The following is a 22,804-nucleotide window of genomic DNA, read 5'->3' on the forward strand; positions in this document are numbered from 1 at the left end:
TGGGGAGTCCTGGCTTGCTTGACCCTTACGTACGGGAGCCATAGTTACTCTGCCCAGCCTTGCTGCCTTTTGCAATTCCACAATATCCTTTCTGGGATTACTGAACAACTGCACGTGGTGATTAGGCTGCAGATGAAGCTCAGACTTAGTGGTATAATGGTACTCTTTGGTTTGTTCTTTACTCCTAATAATTTCTAATAATGGATTTTTTTAATTGCTGCTGAGCAATGAGCTGATGTTTTACAGATCCATCCGTCCTAACCCCAAGGTATTGCTCCTGTGTGGTTATGGTCAGCTTGGAGCCCATAATTTTATACAGGAAGTTTAGATTGTATTTTTTTCCTGGGCGAGTCCCTTTACATTTATCTGCATTGAATTTCATCTGCCGTTTAATTACCTGTCACTGTATCATAAAATTGTTTTGTAGTTCATCACAATGCTCTCAAAATTAGTGTTGTCAGCAAACTTTCCCACCTCACTGCTCACGCCCTTTTCCAGGTCATTTATGAACATGCATTTTTAATGACGCAGTTCTCTCTAGGGCTCCATGTCAACCTTGCTCCCTTGCAAGATCTGACCATTCTTAATTTCCTAGCTTTTAACCAGCCTTTATCCTTGCAAGGACTTTTCTTCTTCTCTTGTATTTGCTTAGTTTCCTAAATGGCCTGTGTCAAGATGTTCTGAAATAGATTTAAAAAATTGGTTTGCCTGAAAGTTGCATCTTGCCAAAGGACGAACAAACAAACCACATAAAGATCAAAACAAAACATCCTTCCATTTTTTTTAATTATCCAGTGACGTTTCCCCTCTCCTTCCTGTCTTTCAACACCTGAAGATTTTTGAGACTAACTTTTCAGTGATTTTCTGTGGGAATCTCAAAATTCTGAGAAGGGAAAATTGTTTCCTGACTGTTTTTCTAGTGGTAAATAAATATGCTTAAATAGGGCTGTGCTTCCTCTCTCCCCCTTCATTGCTGATTTGATTAAGTCTGGTTAATACTTGATATGATCACAGTGGATAAAACTGAGTTTGTTGGTGTTTTTTTTTTTTTTTTTTTTTTTTAATAACTGCACATTCAGAACTGTGTTGGCATAGTTATAACTGCATAAGGACTTACACTGGTGCAGCTTATATTCCCCATAAGGGGTAAGTCCACTGCTGTAAAATATCTAAAAATAAACATTTATAACTGTATTCACATCAGGAGGTTTATCAGCCTGCAATTAAGTTAATATGGTAGCACTTCCTAATGGAGGACAAGAGATTAAAGCCTCCTTTGAGCTTGCATGTAGCTGGGAGGGTAAGTGGCCCAGTGCAGATGCTGTAGAAATGTGTCCCCTCCCCCCCCCCCCCCCCCCCCCCCCCCTTTTACCAACCCCCAGCCCCGTCTGCCCTCTAAAGCCTCTGGGCCTGAAAACTTCATGCGGTGTGTATAAATTTTCTTCAAAATTTTCCAAAAAATGTTCTTCGGAGCTCTGCTGAAGTGTCAATGCCAAGTTTTGGCAAGAAGGGAAAACTTTAATGGCTATTATAAACCTTGAAAATATGTTTTTTATAAAGCAAATGCCAGCATTCACCTTCGGTACAGCTGCGGTAACAACCCAACCCGATTTCCAGGGCATGTCTAAATGAGAAACTCCTAAACAGTGCAAAGAAAACAACTGAGAATTTACAGTGTAAAACCAGCCTGGTAATTGTATTAACAGTCCCTTCTAAGCAGAATCAGGCTCCCAGCTGTACTGAAACCCATAAAAAGCACGCCATTAATTTTATGAAGAGAAGTAGCCATTTTAGTCCTCTGGAAGCTCTGGAGTCTGTAAAGATAAGGTGATGGACTTTTCTCCCAGCTGCAAGAGCTACATCTGGAAGCCAGGTCTGTTCTTCTGCACCGTGGATCCGTAGGAAGCCTGGCAAACCTGTGTCCTGCCAGGGGACGGTCACGGCGGTGGGATCCTGTGGTTTACCTGGCCTGCAGCATGCCATGCCGTGCCTGCTCTGTCTGCTCTTGGCTTCGTGGTTCCAAAAGGAACAACTTGCTTCCAAAAGACAGACAATCCCTTGCTGTCCTGAGCATCAGGATGGCTCAGGATGATTTAAAAAAACCAAACAACAATTCGCTGAATCTGATTTCATAACTACCTGTTCTTTCATTTTTGCCTTTTCTAGCTGGCTAACTGTCTAGATTTCATAAACACTACCAATTTGCTGTTAAATTTGCCACTTATATGATCCTAGATGATTTGTTAGGCCTTATTGAACAGCAAAGAATTTTTTTTTCTTTTTTTTTTTTTCTTGGAGATGGCTTTTCACACCATCAAGGCCACTTTCTCAACTTATTGACAGCTTTATGAGCACTGTTGGAAAAGCACCAGCTTCCTTCGTTTCATGGCGCTCCGGCTTTCCGTCAAGTGAAAAGGCAGTTTCTTAATTAGGGCCTGAGAGCCTTTGCTTTGCTCCGGCATTCCCCAGGTACAAAGCAATACACTGGCCTTTCTGTAGTTAATCACTTTTCCAGACTTCAGCCCACTAAAATTAGGTGGGCTTTTTGGTCAAATGTTTACCTGGCTCGGGGCCATCTGAAGAACCTCTTTGGGCTGACACATCTGCGTTTGGCATGTGTCTGCGTTCTGGCTACACTCGCCAATTAACCAGGAGTGCAAAAAATAAAATAAAATAAAAAATAAAATCAAGCTCGCCTCGCTTATAAAAGGTCCTATTTTCAACGCTGATTCCTACACACACAAAAAAGGAAAACTCTTCGCCGATTCTCATTCTTCCTTCTTGCCCAGGTTTATAGTTATGTCTTTATTATTACTTTGCACTGGAGTAGCTCACATTTGCACCAGTTCCTCTGGCTCCCTTTCAAATCTGTTTATGAGAGTTTTAAAGTTTTATATTTGTGGTTACATTTAAACTCCTCATCATCATTATAGTCCTACAAAGCCAATTTCTTCCTCATTTAAAGGGATGCTTGCAGCTTTATTTTGCTCAAGTAAATGGCAGAAGCGTTGCAGTGATGCTATAGGTGACAGTAAGGTGCTGGCAGCACCTTCATCACCGAGAGTCCCTGTGCGGGAGTGCGGGGTAGAGCAGCAGTTGCTGGGTGAGAAGATGGAGCCAGAATTTAGCTGATTTCCTTAAAAGTGTCTGTGCCCTAAGCCAGAGGGGTATTTATGGGGCTGGGGACTTGTCCTCAGGCTGCAGCTGTGCTTGCTGCCATGGTTATTTTTTCCAGCTGTTTGTCCATCCTCTCCCCCAAGTCAACCAGCAAAGCTGCTTTGGTAATTGCTCCCTAACATGTCCCAGTCAAAGCAAGTCTGACAAGGAAAGAACTGCTGGTTTATACTGGTTGTACTGTTGAAACTGGGGAGGGGAGAGTGGCTGCTGAGCAGCTGGGGGTTCTGTCTTGTGAGGAAGGAGGACTGCAGCAGAAGGAGGCTGTGAGATGGATGCAGTCTTCATGAACATTGGCTGATCCCATCCTTGTTGCTGTTTCCATGGCGGGGTAGTTGCACTGCATTGTTTGTCCTGTAAGGCTTCATGGGAAGACCCGTGAATTGGCCAGGTGGATCCATACCCATGTCTTGGTGCAGCCATGTGCATCAGAGAAAGGTGTAAAGGGAAGAGTTGGGGTGGGAGACACCCTTTGTGCATTGCATTCAGCCTAAAAAAATGTGATTTTTAGATGCTTTCCAAAACTGTTTTTTTGCAAGTATTTATCGCTTTGAATATTATCTGGTTCACCTGGAGCCTGGAAAAGACCTACCACAGTGATGGGCAAAGGATGAGCATCTGCAGAGCTCGTCTTGCCCTAAGGCCACAGAGCAGCAATCAGGTGGTAGCAGGCTCTGAGTAGGTGCTGGAGCTGGGCCACCCCTGTCCAACTCATCATGTTGGTGATTTGAATTCCTAACCACATCGTCATCTCTATCCATGTAACCCAGAAAAAAGCTGGTCAGGAGTGTCTGGGAAATGTAAGTCTTGAGAAATCCAGTTTTTCAAATAGACCTCAATGAGAAAGGGCTCGTTTTAAGAGATAATTTGACTTTTATGATGGTACAGAATTAAATAGTTCCAGCTCCAGCAATGACTTTTTTCATACAAATGCTGTGTTACTTTGGAATTATCAGTAATCTGCAATAAAACAAAACCCAGGTTAATGTGTTTCCTTATTAAAAAAAAAAAGGAAAGAGAAGAAGCAAACAGTTTTGGTTTCAGTTGAAAAAAAAATATTGACATCTGCTCAATTCAGCTGATGTTGGCTCATGCAACTTCATAGAGGTTTTCTTGGTTGTTTCTCTGTGTGTGTCTTCTCCAGTTTTATGATGGGAGGGAGAAAATATTTTGTATTGGGGTGTCAGGAGCTGGGAAATAATCCTGCCCATCTGCCATCCTTCTTTTCCCTTTGATTGCCTTACCCCAATGCTCTGCAAGAGGTGAGATACTTGTTACTGTCAGCTGCACTAATTGTCAGTAAGAAGGGTAAAGGCAAACTGGCATAAAGGAGAGAAAGACTGTAGAACAGGAAGAGAAAGGAGAGAGAACCAGTTCACTTTGAGATTTGCACTGGTTCTTTGGAATCGATTATAGATATTGGACCATAAAATCTTCCAAATTATCAATTTTCCTGAAGTTAACTTACCACTTTCCTCCTGTTCCTAGTGAGCGGTGACAAAGGGGTTGTTTTTCCCACTGGGGCAGGTTGTGATCGCAGGAGCCCAGCTCCCTGAAACCCAGCCTGTGCTCTGCATGCAGCACCAGGAGAATGATATGTTTCAGTAATGCCAGCGAGTGTTTAATGGAGTTAAATGTGTTTGTTTAGGGATTAGAGCAAAAATCCCCTTCACCTTCCAATGGGGAGGGAAGCTTTTTTTTCTTCCTCTCTTTTTTTTTTTTTTCTTTTTTTTTTTTTTTCTTTAGAGATTGCTTTGTGCCTGCTAGGCTGGAGTAGAGTGAACAAGCCAGTCAGTGGCAGCTGATGCAGGGAAAACCACCCTGCTGCATTCCCCTTGCCCCACATCAGGAGTGCAGCAAATGACCAGGATACGTCTGCCCCAACCCCTCTTGTGCTGGCAGTCACCCCTCTTTCTGCACTGCTCTGCTTTTTCTTTTCTCAGCCTCTGGCTACTTGTTTTGTTTGCTGCTAAACAAATTCCTACTATTGCTTTTGTTTTGGCTGTTCACATTGCTTAGGTGGGCTGGGGGTGATGTGGAAACTCCCTCGTGGACCGTTCCCTCCAGGAGTGGGCCCGTTGGGAGGGCTGCTTCCCATATGGGCGTTAGCTGGAGGGCAATTATGTTCACCACAAATAACTTGGAGGGAGCAGCTTTACTGAAAATCCCAGCTTGGACTACAGATCAAAGGAAATCTTTGCTCCCAAATGTAGCTGAAAAATACCTGCCTGAAATGCAGTGCTCTGCTCTTCACCTCCCTTAAAGCAGGAGGCAAATATGGGAAGTCTTTCCTTGCTTTGGCAGCAACAGAGAGAGCGATCAACTTAACGGGTACAGTCCATGGGTTTGCCAGAAGGACAAGACCTTTCTTTTTCTCTCCCCTAAGAATTTGATGTGACTTTTCTTTTTCTCTCCCTTAACAAGTCGATGTTGTCCAGAGGAGAAAGGATTCTTGAGTGGGAGATGTGATATGAAATCTTGCTCCCTGGGTCCTCTGTGTCTTTGCTATGGGAGTGATGGAGGGTGCAGGTCTCAGCTGGTGCTTCCAGGAGGAAACATGTGGCACTGGTCCCTAGCTGTGCAGCATCACTCCAGCAGCACTGAGGTGGCTCTGGGAGTGGTGGGCTGCCCAAGAAATATCTCATTTCCATAGGAAAAATATTAGTAGAATTTGAAGTTTATCAGTTTTGCAATGCAGCTGACACTCCCTTTCCCAGATCGGAGATCCTTAGAGCCCATTGGGGTTCTGATTGAGCTGGAAGGGTTTAAATTTCTCTCCTTTAAAAAGAAAACATAAAAACAGCTTCCAGATTTTTAGTGTTCTGTCAAAAAAGGGCTTTTCCACCAAAATTACTCTTTTGACAAAAATATCTGTTTCCATTTTTTCTTAATAACAAACTGCTCATGCTCCATCCATCAACCATGTGCACTGCTGTGATTGCACAGCTCTGGGTCCTGCCTGGGGTGCCTGTGCTCCCATCAGTTTCTCAGCAATTTTTTCCTGTTCTATTTCTTGTCAGGTCTAGGTCATGCCTTAGGAGGTTTAACTGAGGATTGACTACATTTTGGGACATGCCGGTGTCATTTTGGGATGGAGGCTGGGATCAGCAGTTTGTAGTAACAACCCTGCTATTGATTTGCCACTGCAACTGCAGAACTGGGAGCTGCTTTGAAAGATCTGACTGGAGACAGCAGCCCCCTTCCCTTTCTGCCCTGATACGAGTACCGGCCAGGAGAATGGGGGATCTGACACCATTTACATTGAAGCTCCTGGTTTGGTGGCTTGGCTTACAGCTACTTGGCTGGGGTTGACCCCAAGTCGTAGCCGTCTCTACCTGTCAGCACTGGGAATAAGTCAGATATTCCCCTTTCCTGGATTATTGTGGTATAATTCTCCTTTGGGAAGGAGGGGAAGGTTGAGGGTGGAAATGCAGCCTCCTGGGTCTGGGGGATGCTCCAGCCAACACTGTGGCCAGCAGCATGGCTCTGCTTGCCCCAGTGGAGAGCTTGGGGCTGTCCAAGTCTGGCACCTTTGTGTTGGGCCAGATGTGCCCTCTGAACCCAGGTCCAAATGCTTCCAGATCCCTGGAAGCATTAATCCAGTGTAATCTTGAGCATCTAGAAACGTTTCACTACCAACCAAAGGATAAAACAAGGCATTTGTGACTTGGTAGCGATAGTAGGCAAACCCTGGCAAGGCATCCAGGGCCAACCAGGAGCTAACCGCCTGCAGTTTCCAAATGCAGCGCCTAATTCCATAGTTACGATTCAACCTCTGCAGTAATTGTTGCGTGCAGAAAAAAGAGACCTCTCATTTTATTCTGAGCATAATATTAACAGGAAGGGGCTTTTCTGTTGTGTTTTGTTTCGCCAACGCCACTAATGAATGTGTAAACACCTCCTGGCATAGATTTCCCAGTTTACTGAGGTTGGAGTTCACGCTGCTAACGCGCCTCCCTGTATGAAGCGCTCCATTCGTTAACCTTGTGCATCCACTAATTAGTGGGTCACTTGCAGGTCAGAGGTGTGCTTATGCTATGCTTCTTGGCTGTCTGTTGTATTATTACAGCAACTGTAAATGCCACATGCGACAGACTTGAAGAGTGTGTTTGGAAGACTGGCTGTATAATTAGGGTGCATTATCCCAAGGCAGAGTATGCCAGCTGACGTTCAAGAGGCAATAAAAACAATGCTGGTCGGGTTTTTTTTCCTCCTTCCTTTGCAACATATCGGCTGTCAATGAAAAAATGTTGAAGTGTTGCTGATTTTAGCAGGCTTGGGCTATTTGTTCCAGGATCGGCAGCTCAGCAGCCACACCATCCATCCATCAGTCAATCCATCAGCCCGTCCTGGTCTCAAGTTGGCTACAGCTGCGTGGTGTGTGGGGCTGAGCAGTCACTTCCACCAATGTTTATGCACAGGTCAGGCCCTCCTTCATGAAAACGTAATCTTGAGTTTAGTTGAATAACGATTGGCTCATAAAAGCTTAATCTGGCTTCCTGGCATTGGCCTTCAGTTTTCTGGGCACTTGCTGTCTCCATTGCCAAGCTCCTTACGCATCCACCCCTTTGCATAAAGCACTTTGGAGGTATTTTCTGCTTGGCTGAAATCTTAGAGCAGCGTTATTTCTTGCACCATCGCGTGACTCCTTATAGCGGGGCTTTAAGATGGTCATTAAACATGTTGAGTGCTCTGCCTTTGCTCTTGACACAACATTAAGAGCGTGAAACTGCTTGGAAACAATTAAGTGGTAAATAAGCTGGTTCAGTAAATACACACCAACTGCTCTGGCTGCATCCAGATGTTCCTGCTTTGTCAGACTTTCCTTCCAGAGCAGGACTGGGAGGTCTTCTGGTCGTTACCAAAGCTGTTTGAACGTGTATCACTTGCTGCTGCTTTACCATGCACCATCAGATCAGGAGAGCTAGTCAGAATATGCAGCAAAATAGCATTTTTCAGTCTTCTCTAGTTAGCAGAAAGTATATCACTAAGAACACTTCTGATTCGTACATTTTATTTTGCTTTTCAGTAGTGAAAGTGACTGCAAAAACTATGTAGCAATGGAGAATTGGGTTCTTTGTGTTTTATCTGAAGCCTCCCAATGCCTGTAAAAATCTCCCTAAAAGCAGGGAAGAGAGGGGAGAGGGAGTTCAACATTTTTAGAGGAAGAATGCATAAAATGCAGACAGAAAGGAGGTTGAAATATGAACATCTGAGAGACTCCAGAGGGTCCCTGAGGTAGCTCAGGAAAGCTACGGATCCTGCTTAGTTTGTGAAATTAATTAGAAAAGGAAAGAAGTATATATTCCGTGCTATTCCCGCATTGTTCTGTGCTTAGCAAAATGTGTTTAAAAGAAGAAGAGAAAAAAAAAAAAAAAAAAAAGACGAAAAGACTTGAAACCCCAAACCTCCCCGTTCCAGTTGGCCTCTGGCCTCAGCCAAGAGCTTTGCAACCTGCTCCAGTGCCGGGGGCTGCGCACGGAGCATGGCCCTGCGCTGGCGGAGCGACGGGCAGTGCAAAATGCCACCAGGGAGGATCACTACCCTGCAAACTGGGGACAAAGGGGCCATTTGAAAGGGCAGGAAGAAAAAGGCAGCTCACAGTGTGGAGACACTTGCTCTGTCTCTAGTTGATATGTCAAGGAACAGAAGCAGCCGAACAATGAGGAACAGGCTGTTCCCATGTCGGGCGGGAAGTGCATGAAATCCCATGAGCGAGTCTGTGCTTTGTAATGATTTCCAGATGGCATCTGAGCCCAGAAGTGCTGTGGCTGTCTGGATACGATTCACACGTTGCGAAGCTTCCACAGCAAATCAGAAGATCTCCTTTAAAGTCATACCTTGGCCTGAAGCAGGAGCCTTGGATGTACAGATCCATGTGGTAGGTTTGGCTTTGCCTCAACCAAGGGATGTTCATGCTCAACCTGTGGAAAATGTAGTTTTGATGACTGCGTGGAATTTGCATGTTTGGACATTTTCCACTACAAGCTTGGTCCAGGTTGCAGAGTGTGCTTGGATTTTCAAAACGCTTTTGTTGAGTTTTCTCATCAGAGGCTCCTATGCTAAGTTATGGTAGGAGATGAAGGCATGTCCTTCCGTGGGCCTGGGTCTGGCTAAAGGATACGAATAAATGGTCGGTTTTCCCAGTGGAGAGGGGTCACTGATGGAGTCCCCCATGGCCAAAGTGCATGGTGAAGTGACAAATTTTGCAGGTGATGAAAGCAATTAGGGTAGTCAAAACTTGAGTTGCAGGTGGAAATGATAAGCAAGAAGGGGGTCTGCCTGCCCACCCTCGCTTCAGTTTAACTCATCTCTGTGTAGCAGTGCCGCGTGTTGGTAGCGTGCTCCTTGCAAGCATTTTCCTAGTGGAGATCTTCCAGAAAAGAAGACGCTAAACAACAGTGTAATATTAAGGGAGGAGAGGTGTGTGGCCTCTGTGCCACATTAAACCAGCCTTTTGGGCAGGTAGAACTTTTAATCTGGGGAGAAAAGATGACATGCATGCAGTGCTGTTAAATGCTGCCCGTTTGCCATCCCTGCAGCTGCCACGCCATGAGATGTAAACTGCAAAAGGCCAAACACAAATCTCGGAGTCCTAATGTGTCAATTATCTTTCTGACAATTACATATGGATTTCATTAGCTCGCTAAATGGTACCTATTACAGCATCTCACCAGCTGGAGGGATTTCCAGTAGGAAATGCGAGATGGGAAACACTGACAAATCTCAAATTCCCAGAGGCTCTCTGGCATTTGTGCAGATGAAGTGCGATAAGGGCAGCCTCGAGCACCCCTCCTTGGCTCCGTGCAGTCGCATCTCTTTGGAGTGAGGAGGGGCACCTGGGTGCATCAGTGGTGGGATGTGCCTGTGGATATGTGCCTGGTACCTTGCACTTACTGCAGAGAGGGGAGGAAAAAGCAGAGTGGGAGGTTATCCTAGGGTAATCCAGTGATGCATGCCTCCTCTGAAGACCTTTGGCATTTGATTTTCCTGGTGCTTCAGCAGTATAAATTGCAACCTGAGCTTGGAGGGGATGAGGTCATCCCTGCAAGGACCATATTTGAGTGCATGCTGCTCCAGATGGTGAAAATGGCCAGGGTGGATTTGGTCTTAGTGGTCTTTCTGCCATGCAACTTCTCTGCAGTCTCTCCCTGAAAGTATTTACTACTTTCTTCATCTTTGACCTTGCTCTTTCCAGGGACTTATCAAATAGGAGCAGTGAAAGAAAGGAAGAGGGGCTAATGACTTGGAGAGGGTTTTCATGATGATTCCTGTGGTGCATCTTTGACATCTGACTTTGTCCTGCTGAGCTCAACTGGATGCTTGGTGGTTTCTAGGAACGACCCCACAACCTCAGAGAGTGAATCCATAGCTCATGCCCTCATGTCAGGATGCACACCATCTGCTGTGGTATGGTCTCCACACACCTAGCAGTTTAGGGACTTAACAGGAAGGTGTAGTCAGCTGCCAGCATGGTTAGGTCTTGCTGGAACATGCTGGGAACTGTTTCCAGACTTGGGTGTGTGGTCTCCACATACCTCTCCTGGTGCTGCACACTGCTGAATTTTCCAGCCACCTCTTGGAAACGAGGCTCTCCCAGATGGCTGCTTAGCTCAAGAAGCTGCATGCTCCTGCCAGCATGTTCTGGATACCAGCCCCTCTAGCAGAAGATAAACTAAGCTTGGGGCATGAATTTGCAGATGATAAGAAGGGACAGAGAGGATTTCTGCAGGAACAGTGGGCAAGCTGGGTGCCTGGGGGCATGCGGCTCTCAGCCCACCGCGCTGCCGCCCAGCTCGCAGCCTGTAGTGCGGAGCCAGCAGGGTGTGTGAGGCTGTGCTCTCAAGCTGATCAACATTTCAGGCTCTGTTCTCAAGCTGATCAACGTGACTCAAAGGCAAAGACTCATCCCAGCGCAGTGTGCTTTAGGTGAGGAGCCTGGACGTGAATGATGAACTTTTGATTGACATGTGTCTCTTGAGAATGTCATAGGTCTTCTCATCTGGTCTTGTGAGGCTTGGAGGAGAAGGGACTGCTGTCTTTGGGATGCAGCAAGAGAGCCCAAGCCCCCTTTTTCACTGCCCTTGACCATGTTCCACTTCCCCATTAAATGTTCTGGCACTGTTCCTATGCTCGGACAATTTATCTCACGTGTTGAATTATGACTGCGAGCCTGGCTTTCCTCTGGCCAGTTCAGCACAGGAGCAAGTCAAAAACATATTTTAAAGACTAGGAAGAAATATGTTTCTTTACCTGTGACACTTTCTATACACCAGGAGAAGTGCAAGCAATAGGGATGGTGACTGTAAGGAAGCATTCTTGATTTTGTCATAAAAAAGACCAACTTTCAGGGCTTGGGAGGGAAGCAGGGTTGAAATACTGCTTCTATTAGTGCTTTCACTGGGGTGCTGTTCAGCTGGTTTGTCTCTGGGATTGAAAGAGAAAAAAAAAAGGCTGATGCTGTGATAGAAAAGGATGCCTCGAAGGCACCTTCATTTCACAGTGCTGCTGATGCCAACTAGGACTTGTGATGCCAACTGGGACTTGCTTCCCACAGCAGTCCTGGTGCATGGGGGAGATGCTGCCTCCTCCTCTGGGGTTTGCTCTATTTTTTGTTGAAGTTTTTCTGCTCTCCGCACCTAGATTTTAACTGTAGTTCAGTTCAGAGTGCTCTTTGGTCGTGGTGTGGAAAGCATGCTCTAAATCACCTCTCCAGCTTCCCCTGTCCTGAGTGTATCTGAGATTGGAGTGCAAGCCAGAGATGTCCCTGGAGAATCCTTGTTGGCAGGTCTGTGCTGCAGGCTTTCCCCTACCCCCCAAAGCCAGGAAGGACCAGGGTAGCCTGCTGAAACTTTGTGTCATAAAAGCCCAAAGACTTTGCTGAATTAGAGCCTCAGGGGCAAGTAAATGTAATTCTGTCCCAATGAGGTGTGTGTGGATGGCTGTGGAAACCTGGAAACTAAGGAAAATCACTGTATAGACACAGCGAGACAGCACGTGGAACTAACTGCTCTTAACTTGTAAGGTAAAGATATAAAGTAAGTTAAGGAAAACATGTAACCATGCACCAGAGTCACCATCCCTTTAAATGAGAAGCCAGCACAGCACAGACCCCATTGGGTGGTGGTAAATGTAAACAGCTTTAAAGACCTGATTCGGGTTTGATATGTGGCTATGAACTCCTACATGTCAGTCCCCATCATGTCTCTGTGGGGTTTCTCCACCATCCGGGGGTCAGGTGTCTCTGTGTTAATTGTCTGGAAAATCAAACTAAAAGCTGCCTTTGATGCTTACAAGGCGTGAGTGCTCGGGTGGCAGCTGGCTGGGGCAAAAGATTGATCTGTTTCTTCCTGAAGTATCCTGCTCAGAAGGTCATGATCAACAAAAACCTGGGAAAACTCCAAATTACATTAAAATCTTGCATGCATACAAAAAGGAAAGTTCTTGCTGCAGTTGTTCTCTCCTGCAGTGGGACTTTTTCTTGAATTTAACCAGCATCACCAAACACAGAGACATGCCTTTAGCAGGTAAATACAGACTTAAGTGACCGGAGCTAAAATAACCGGTCCTCAGAGCATTATGGTTTGGTTTTATCTATTTTTATGCACGGACAGAGCAGCCTTGGAAGGAACACTGAGATGAGGAGCTGCAGCAAGGCAGGTTGTGTGTGTGAGACTGTCCCAGATGTGCAGGCACTACGGGGTATGTTCAGCTGAACGGGGATGTGGCTGGTGTTTGGTTGTGTCACCCCTCCTGTATTTAAGAGCTGAGATACTGAGATGCAGCAGAATGAAGAAAAGGAGAAACTTGATCAAATTACGTTTGGGCTTGGGGATGTAGATGGTCTTTACGTCTAACTGTCTGGGACTAAATACATGGTTACCTATCACATTACATGGCATAAAAGTGTAATTGTAGTGTTGGTGTCAAATACAGATATTAATATTGCAGCTCATATCTCGGTGTCCGATCTGAAAAATGTGACGTTAGTGCAAGGAAAGCCTAGGAGGTAACTGTCAGCAGTCTGTTGTTTATTTTTCTCTGTATGCTAACTTTCTTGAGGGGAAGGGGACTTAGCAGCAGACAGACACACAAAACAGGAGGAAAGAGAGGACCATAGCCCTCACATGGTGCGGTTGTGTGGTTGGTGAAAGTCACGTGGATCCAACCTGTTTTCACATGCTCTGCCTCTGTATGCCAGCCCACGTCACGTGTGCGGCAGTGGTAGCCCTGTATCCCGCCATGTACACACAGTAATCTGATTTATCATGGCACCTCGATTGCCTCAACGGCCCGCTGTATGCCAAGACCTTTTCGACAGTCATCGCCTATGCTGCCCCAAACCCGTGCTGCGGCTTCAGACAGCTGCCATTTTGAGAGCAAAACCTTCCACGGAATCCTGCTTCCACTGGGGCTCCAAAGAAAAATGTCTTCTCTGCATTACAGCAGCGTTTGGCTTTTGTTCAATGCCAGACTAAAGGTCCTCTACATTATAAACTATCAGGGCTAGAAAGATTTGCTCTATAAATGGCTCCGTATGCATACGCGCTGTATATATATATTATGGATCTGCTTATGTCATGGAGCACTTCAAATATCCTTTAATAAAATAATAGACCCCTAGGTAGCTATATATACTGGCAGAAAGTTGTTCAGCCCTTTGGAGCCATGGAAAAAGTTAGCACTCCTAAACATTTCTTCTTTTTCCTCCGGCTGGTTTCCACTGTGGGTAATTAAAACCGCAGAACATCCTGGATCCTATTGCATGAAGGGATGTAGTTGTGGTCCTCTGAACCTGACAGGAGCAGAAAGGGAAACTGCTTAAAGAGAATGTGAAATGTGCAGCTTGTCTTTTACCCAGCCTTCGAGATCGATGAGCAACACTGGAAAGATCTCTGATGGGCAGAACAAAATTGTTTCTTAGCTTCGTTTACGAGGGCTGGGATGTGAGATGTCACCAGCAGGTTCACAGCTTTTTAGCACAAAGCTCTTGCTGCCCGTTGGAGAGGTCCTGTCAGCTGTGGGAATGACCCCCGGGCTGATCCTTTGCCTTGCAGCACGTAACCCCTGACACCCAGCGAGGGCGAGGGGTGCAGCCAGCAGAAAAGCTGTTTTGCCACAGGGGTTTGTTGGCGATAACCTGAGCACTAGGCTATGAGGTGGGACTGCTGTCTTAATCTGAAAAGGGGGGTCAGGGCTCCAGGCTGTTTGTCTCTGCAGGGGTTTCCTCGGGGAGGAGGAACTCGCCCTGCTCCCGGTGGCACCCAGCGAACTGAGAAGGGAGAGGAATAGCAGGGAAGAAATTGCATATAGGTACGAGTCAATGGGTTGAGTGAGGGGGAGATGAAGCAGGGAAAAGGGGAGAGCTGTGGGGCAACAGTGGTACTGGTCAGTGGGTGTGGGTGCTCCAGAGATCCATCTCATAGCCCTTACCCTGCTCCTCTTGGGGTGCGGGGCACCCCAGCCCCACTCGCCAGCTGCATCTGGCACGGCGGGTCACAGGGATGGGGGGCTGCGGTGCTCTGGGTGTTCTAACGGGACCCTGCTCAGAGAATACCCGTGTCCATGTCCTGCCCTGGCAGTAGCCCAGACCTCCCCTCTGCACCCGCAGCCGGAGGCATGTGGCTCCCTGCGGTGCTGGGCACAGGCTGTGACACCGGGGTGTGGAACCCAGCTGCCCTCAGACAGCCTGTAGTGTTAGTAGCTGTGTGCTACACCTCTGTGGAAAACACTTCTGGTTCTTCCCGTACAAAGGAGCTTGTGTGAATAAAGGTTTTCCTTCTGATTAGTTAACACTGTCCTGTCCCCAAATGACTTTTGGGATGGGGTCCTTACGGATCCTTCCCATGAGGCTGGACAACAGGGATGGTGTCTCAGCAGCCTCTTGCCCAAGATGCCCGACCTTTTGTCTCTCCTGGCTAAAACCAGACAATAAATATGTGGCTGGTTTTACCACAACTGAAAACAGAGATTGACTGCCAGGCTGTGAGTACCTCACCACTCTAAATTTAGCTTTCAATTCTCCCTTAATTTATTATTTGCAGTTAATTTAATCCATATTGAGCTGCTTCAAAGAGAAAAAAGCTCTAGATTTGGTGAAAAATAATCTATTTTTAATTATTTCTGATGTAGAACACTAGCCCATAAATAAATTCCACTGCTACCCAGTGTTTTTTTTGCCATCAGAACTGTCTTGCTGGAATCAATAAACAGTTGATTAAAACCCTTGTTATTTAATATATTCAGTAACCCTAATCTATTCATTAGAAACTTAATCACTTTCATGTCACCAGCTGCTGTGATGGAGAAAAGAGCTGTAGCTAATTATTAGCAATTTTACAAAGCTAATATTGAATTTCTAATGGGTCCTCTGTGGCCTCTATTTCAAGCAGTTTGTATATCCCGCAAACATGTGTTCTGGCTCTGGGCAGGGCCAAGCATCCCAGACTTACAGCCTTGTGGATAAACTTGAGACCTAGCACCAAACCCCTGGTTAGTCTGGGCGAGGAACACGTGCGGGCGGCGCTGGCCCCCGGCCAGGTCCACCCTGATGCTCCCCTGCGTGGGGGCTGCCCGGGGACAAGGAGCTGGTGCTTCCAGCCACGTGCCCACACTCGCAGCTGTGGGAAGGGGCACGTTTCTGGGCGCTGCCCTGCATCCCTCACGTGGGGTGGCATCGAGGGGGTGCAACAGGGCTGGGACAAGGGAGAGCAGTGGAGGGTGCGGGCAGGCGTTCGGTGTGACCTGTGTGCTGCCCGTCTGCTGAGAGCTGTGCTTTTTACCTGTTTGGTTGGGTTTTTTCTTGATATTGGAGCCTCTGGTTTGGTTACGTGGCCACGCAAAGCAGAGAGGAAGCTCACTGAATGAGATAAAACTGTAATTTTCTTTAGGGCTGTGCTAATTTTAAAACTGCTCATTTGCCTGGATCGTTTGCATCTGCTGTCACTGGACTTAGAACTTCATTATTTGTATCGTGATAGCACCTGAGGTGCTTTTTGTTATACCAGGCAGGGCCCAGCGCACAGGGAGAAGACAACATCTCCCCTGGGGACCTCGTGCGGGACATGGGGCGCAGGGGCACTTCAGGATGAGTGCACCAAGGGCAAAACTAAAGCATGTGTAGCTGCAGCAGGGGCTTGTGCCGCTTGGAGGTGGCTGGATCGTAAAGTATTTTCATTAAACGTTTGTGGAACCAGCTAAAAAATCCTACAGGTGAGATACAAGAAGAAAGGGAATGAGCATCGCTGTGCTCAGTGCTGGGGTGGGAGTGCTGGAGGGGGTGGGTAATGTCAGAATAAGTGACAGGCTCAGGTACTTGGGGCTAAGGACCTTTTTCCTTGAAAGGATGACTGTTTCACACCTCTCTCCTGTGGGTTTCTTGCTGTCTGTGCTGACAGTGGCGGTTGCTGGAGCTGACACATGGGCTGCGCTGTGTCCTGGCTATCAGTCTGTCCAGCTGCTCCTGGTGTAGCTGTTCCTGGGTGCTTCCTGGGATTTTCCAGGTTTCTGGTCATTGCAACACTTTCTGCATCGGGACATAATTATGCTCTAGGGCTGCAGTTTAATAGATCTAATAATTTCACATCCTTTGCCTTTCTGTTCCTGCCCTGTTTCGCTGTGGAGTAACTGACTGTGCAAGCTCTTAAGTTCAGTTCAACATAAAAAGCCACAGCAGGTGTCTGAAGGTGTCCTGAGCCTCAAAGCAAATGCAGACAGTAGAGATGCCTTCCTGAAATCCTCGGGCTCTGCGCATGTGGTGGCTCTAGCCCATCAGGCACCTCGCTGCGGTGCTCAGGTCTGCAAGGGTGCCTGTGTTTGTGGGTCTGGAGCCTGTAGTGTGTTACCCTTCCTCTGCAGAGCTCCTTCGAGCTGCCCTAAGGGGAGAGAAAGGCTTGAAACAGGCTGTGGCTGGACGTTGGGGTTTTAGCACCATGCAAACCTGCAGAGCTGTCCCCGTAGTATGGTGGAACCCGCCACCCTTGAAATTTGGCCCTTGGCCGGACAGCCGAGGGCCTGTTCTCCCTTGGTGTGGCATCAAAGGAACAGCATCTTCTCTGGTCTGTGCCGATGGAAGCTGCGTGCGCTCTGGCTGAGGGGGGACTGATGGCAATTCTTTTTCAGGAGGGTGTTGCTGAGAGGTGACTGAATTCAAATACTTCCTCCCTTGGGCTTCAGCTCTCTGTCGTGGCAGGGAATTTGCCAGATGGAAGGAAACAAATACACAAACATTTACGTAAACTATTCCAAAATGGCTTCATGTTCTTGTTTTCGAAAATATGTGATTGAGCTTGTTTTATGGGCTTGGCGAACTTCTGGCGGCATCTGGTTGAGCTAAATATTATACTTAATAGCCCAAGACAGCAGTGATTGCAGAGAGCTGTCTGCATTTCATGTGTGTTTACAAATGTGCTGTAGTAATTCCACGGAAATTAGCATTGAGCCCTAACAACACAGCAGAAGATGGAGAACAAAGAGAAACGTCTCTCGGCCTCCCTCCTGTTTATATACATATCTATGTGTCTGTCTGCGTGTCCTGATGCATCGTGCTACCTCTCTGCTAGTCCATCTATTGGTGAGTTTTGCACCTCAAAGCCTCCAACTTCCCCAAATGGCTTTTTTCTTATGTCTCAGATATTAGCCAGAGGAAGCATTGGCAAGAGGTGGTGCCTGGGTTCTTTTAAATTAGTCAAAAACACGAGGTTTTTACCCTATTGTATCACATTATGGTCTGTTGAAGTTGCATAATAGTAACACTGAAAAAATATTTGGGGGATAGAATTCACCAGTTTGCCGAATAGTCTGTTTAGTGAGGATGTTTTTTATTTCAGAGGTTTGAAGGAACCTCTTTGTGGGTCCTTGGCACAGTGTCTCTCACGAGGTACCCAGGGCTCCATGAGACCACGGCTGCACCTCTCCCTGAGCCACGTCTCTGTTCTCTTAGGTAGGGAATTGCAAAGACCTTAATTTCTGGCTTGAATCTGAATGAAACAAAGAAAAGGAATATTAAAATCCTCCACAAAATGCAGTTGCTTTCTTCCGGACAGCTCTGATAAGCGTAACGTGATGCAAGATTTGCTATTGGTGTGGAATGCCACCCTTGCATCAGCTGCAGCAGAGCTGAGCCCCTGGCCTGCCCCTTGCGGGGTCGGTAGCAGCCCCAGGGCACGTGGCAGCCAGACCAAACAGCCTCCATGCTCCTCCACACGTGCCATCAGGCTGCAGCAGCCACGAGAGCCCGCTTCCCTGGGCAGAGAACACCAGCCCAGCGGCCACCACTATTGCCGAGCGCTGCTGGGGCGGGTAGGCTGGGCTGTTGGCACAAGGAGCCTTTTTTCTTATGACACGACCCATGTGGAGAATGCATAGGTCAGTTCTCCTGAGCTTCTGCTGTGTGGTGGCTGTGAATATGGAAATCGGGAAGAGCAGGGAAGACCACGCTGGCCAGCCATGGCACGCAGGGTCTGAGCAGACCGTGGTTTGCCATCTGTGTTTTTTCTGCGAGGAGCATAAAGTTGTTCTGAGGATGTCTGGAAATGCTCTGTGGTGTGACACAGAGGGCATGGCAGTGTCACCAGCTGATCTAAGCTTCCCCGTGCCGTTATCCCCAAGCCCTGGGCTGTGCTTCTGGCAGTGCTGGGCAATAGTGGTGGCTGCTGGGCTGGTGTTCTCTGCCCAGGGAAGCAGGCTGTCGTGGCTGCTGCAGCCTGATGACACATGTAAAGGAGCATGGAGGCTGTTTGGTCGTGTGCTGGAAGCTGTCCCAGATTTCAGCTAGCCCAAAGCTGGGGAGGAGCTATCGGAGGAGTTATTTAGGTGTGCACCCACACCCTATCTGCAATTAAATGCACCTGGCCTAGATCATCAGTTCATGTAAATAGGCAAAGCTCCATACCAATCTTCTGAGTCTTTGCATCTGCAGATGATGTATTATTGAATTATGCTTGATTAGCTGTTTTTCTGTTGCTTAACAGAAAGCAAATCTCAGCATAAATGAGATTAGTATGTGCCCTCCTTGTACACCAGCTCTTGCTCCCAAGAATTTAAGATTCTTAATAGAATGAGTTGGTGTGGGGTTTTTTTTTTTGGTTGTTTTTTTTTTTTTTTTAAGGAAGACAGGAAAAAAGTCTTTGAGGCTCCTGTTTCATTTGCCAGATTATCCGAACATTAAATTAAGCAAGTATGGAAATTCAAAATATAGCTGTTCTACAACATGTGCTGACACTGGCATAACAATATCAGTAATCCCCCTTGACAGCCATTACAGCTTAATGCTCTAAGAAAATGAACTACTTATTTTCTTTACCCCACATACACAGTGTCTCAAAATCTTTCCCTGTCTTCCAGCCAAGATGACTCTTTGAATTAATCTCTTCCAGGTACCAGCTGTGTTTGTCTCATCGTGCTGAGCGGTACCGATCGCTTTGAGGCTCTGTCACCTTGACAGCTCAGAAAATCCCCAGCTGCATTTGAGGGCTTCATTGCACGGGGGTTTTGTCATGTGGTAGAGTTCCTCAGACACCCTGAACTTCGGTTCATGCCAGGGGAACCCCTCACATCTTGTAAGGTCTTGCCCCATCGCCTTTTTGTTGTGCCTAGTCTCAGTGCAGCTGAAGGAGGTGTGGAATCCGTGGTCATAAAGGTAGGAGTTTTCAGGTGTGGATGAGTTTCCCTTCTGCCGGTTTTAAAGCTTCGAGAAACGCCAGGATTTGGTCTTTGAATGATGCTAATCTGCAGCTGTGCCAGTGAAAGCATCGTGTTGAGCTAAGCTTTGAAAGTGGTGTTGAGTAAGGGTTGAGGAAAAGGAAAGGTATGTTTATTGGAGGTGGAAAATGAGCCTGTTGCTTGTGCTGAAATTTGTATCCTTGTCCTTCTCTTTAATAAGAAAGGCCATTATTACTTCAAGCATCACCTTGTCCTTAGTGCCTTTGGGAATGATCCAGAGACCTTCCTAGGAGACCTCTTGAGATTATAAGGACGGTTTAGCTATTTCTTTGCCAGGTCTCTGGATCCCACCAGGTCTTCAGCCTGCCAGAATGGTCTGGGAAAGCCTGGGAACTTCTATTCGGAAATGAATGGGCCACAGAGAGGTCACATGAGAGTTCTGAGGGCTTTTAGGAACAAGTGGTTGAGGATGCAGGGACACTCAGATGTAGTCATGTGAAAGGAGGCACTTAAATTCCACTACAGTCCAATTTTTGGTACCAAATGAGCTTTTCCCACATGCACCATTGAGCTCAGATTTACCAAGATGCTTAGGTACTTAACGGTGCAGCTGGGTACCAGGTGGGATTCCTAAAAGCCTCTCAGGAAGCTGGACTCCAAGGGTGGCCAAGGGCTTTTGGAGCAGCCTGTGGACACTGGCACAGGTTATATGGAGACCCAGGTGTGTTGAGCCGTTTTAGGCCATAAAAGGACTTCAGTAGTTGTCTCTTCTGCCACAATTTTATGGAATGGTACCACTTCTCAGTGAAAGGCTATCTTCAGGAGTGGAGGGAGGCAAGTCAGCTTTAATGGGCCTGATCTCAGCTAGTGTAAACTGATTTCACTGCTTTGAATATACAAGAGCCACGGTGATGTGCGTGAGGACTTACCTCTTTATCATCAGGTGCATTTTACAGCTAATTCATAACAAGAAGAGAATTTCCACTGTCAGATCATTGTACCACCGAGCAAAATTGGAGCAGCTGCCTTGTAAAATGTGAAATGGCATCAATATACTATGCTGCGTTTCAGAGCATGTGACTGAGAAGGTGATTGCGCTCGTTAATAATGAGCCACTAAATTGGATGCAATTGCAATAGCTCATCATTGGTATAGAAATATTATGCTTTATAGGTACATTACTGGGCTGTATTTTATAAGGCTGTTAAGCTTACGCACTTTTCCTTGCAGTAAATGTCAGCAAGGTTACAATAAAATTTAATACAATATTATTAAAGCTGAAGTGCATCAGTATGGAATGATCATGTACGCACACTAAAAATTCTTTATTATTGCTTCCTTAACCTTCTTAAGGAACTGCTTGTTTTGAAATACAGCAATAAAAAGGATCAAAGCTTGGAGGTCTCTCTGTCCATCCAAAGGTTCATAAGAATTTTCAGTGTAGATGGGAATTTTGTGACGCATTAGTTCAAGTAAATTAAACATTAAAATTTCAGCTCTGCCAGGAAAATTTCAATACAGCTGTAGATTATAATACAGGTGGTGAGGTCTCCTCACATTCACCTTCCCTTTCATGGGGTGGAACTGATTGGCAGGTTGTTTGCCTCTGAAGAACTGGGCATGCCCTCCCATCTCGGAGGGGTAGTACCTTACAAGCCTTCGGGGGTCGGCCATTATCATGACAATGCCAATGTCCTTCCCCTTGCAAAGAAATCAATAGGCTGCGGGGCTCTGAAAACAATTTCCCTGACCTCCCAAGGTTGCCAAAAGCAAGGTCAAGCAGCAAAGATCAAAGGCCCAGTGGAAAGAGGTGTCCCCTCCCTGACCTGCTGGCTTGGGAGAAGGATCACTCTTACCTTGAATTATTTTCTTAATTTAAGAAACTAGTATTATTTGCACACACTGTAGCCACAGGAAATCAGAATTAATCCCAGTGAAATCTGGGGTATTGTCTCCCATTTGATTAGATTTTGAGTACTGTTTTAGGGTGGGTTTCACAGGCAAGACAGCACGCTGAATGGAACAACAGCCCGGTGAGGAAGTTTTGTTTGGGTTTTAGTGCAGAAGAGGAATGTTAAGGCTCAGCTGTGTACCTTTGAGACATCATCCATGGTCAGAGCTATTCTTGGTGCTTGCAGAGTTAATCCTTAAGTATTTGGAAAGAGAAAAAATACCTTGACTGCATGAATCTTAAGGTCGACTTCTTTAGACTTGTCTGGTATGAGTAGCTGATACATATATTAAAAAAAAGTATTTCAGATGCACTCTATTATCAGTAATCTTCATCTTTCCATGGGCAGATCATGAGACCTCCAGGAATCACCCTTTGCTTGAGATACATCAGCTCTGGGACCAGCTGGAACAGTTTGCAGCATGTTTGTTTTCTAATTAGACACTCTCAGTCTTGCAAATTGCTTCATGTTTTCCTTTGTCATGAAACGGATTTGGATTGTTGTCAAAATATCTTGGTGCTTGAGGGTTCTCAAAGAGGGTGGATTTTAGACAAGTGGGTACTTGGTGCTTCCTAGAAACCTGGTCCTAGCAAGGGTCTGGAAGTGGCAGAGCTCTGGAGATGCTGTTGAGGTTCATGTGCTCCTGTTCCCTCCCAAGCAGTAACTCCTGGAAGCGGCGGATGGCTTGGATGAATTAGGTTCCTAACGCTGCCACTTCTGCTTTTGACCATGCTTTTAAATCACAGTTTTAAGAGCTTGTGCCAGAGATTTCATCTCTGGAAATTTATGAGGAGCCATTGCCTTTTCTGTAGGTGTGATTTTGTGATAGCCCCGCTGCAGAGCACCATCCCGGGGGTGACTCCACGCCGTGGCAGGGTCTCCGCATCCCCACAGCCACAGGTGGGTGCAGGAGCTGAGCAGCACCCGCTGAACTGGGAAAAAGCAGGGTTGGGTTCAGATGAAGGTGAAGTGACCTGCAGTGGTGCTGAGAGGCCAGTGGGCAGGGGAAGGGATGG

General features: G+C 46.5%; 1 protein-coding gene across 13 annotated transcripts in view; it reads left to right on the top strand.

Annotated features, from left to right (window-relative positions):
* Positions 1-22,804, top strand: part of LOC121081254 — a 198,565-nt gene that overhangs the window by 61,159 nt on the left and 114,602 nt on the right. The gene's annotated exons all lie outside the window — the stretch shown is intronic.

This window comes from Falco naumanni, chromosome 1 (assembly GCF_017639655.2).
Source record: "Falco naumanni isolate bFalNau1 chromosome 1, bFalNau1.pat, whole genome shotgun sequence".
In the NCBI taxonomy this organism is placed as follows: domain Eukaryota; kingdom Metazoa; phylum Chordata; class Aves; order Falconiformes; family Falconidae; genus Falco; species Falco naumanni.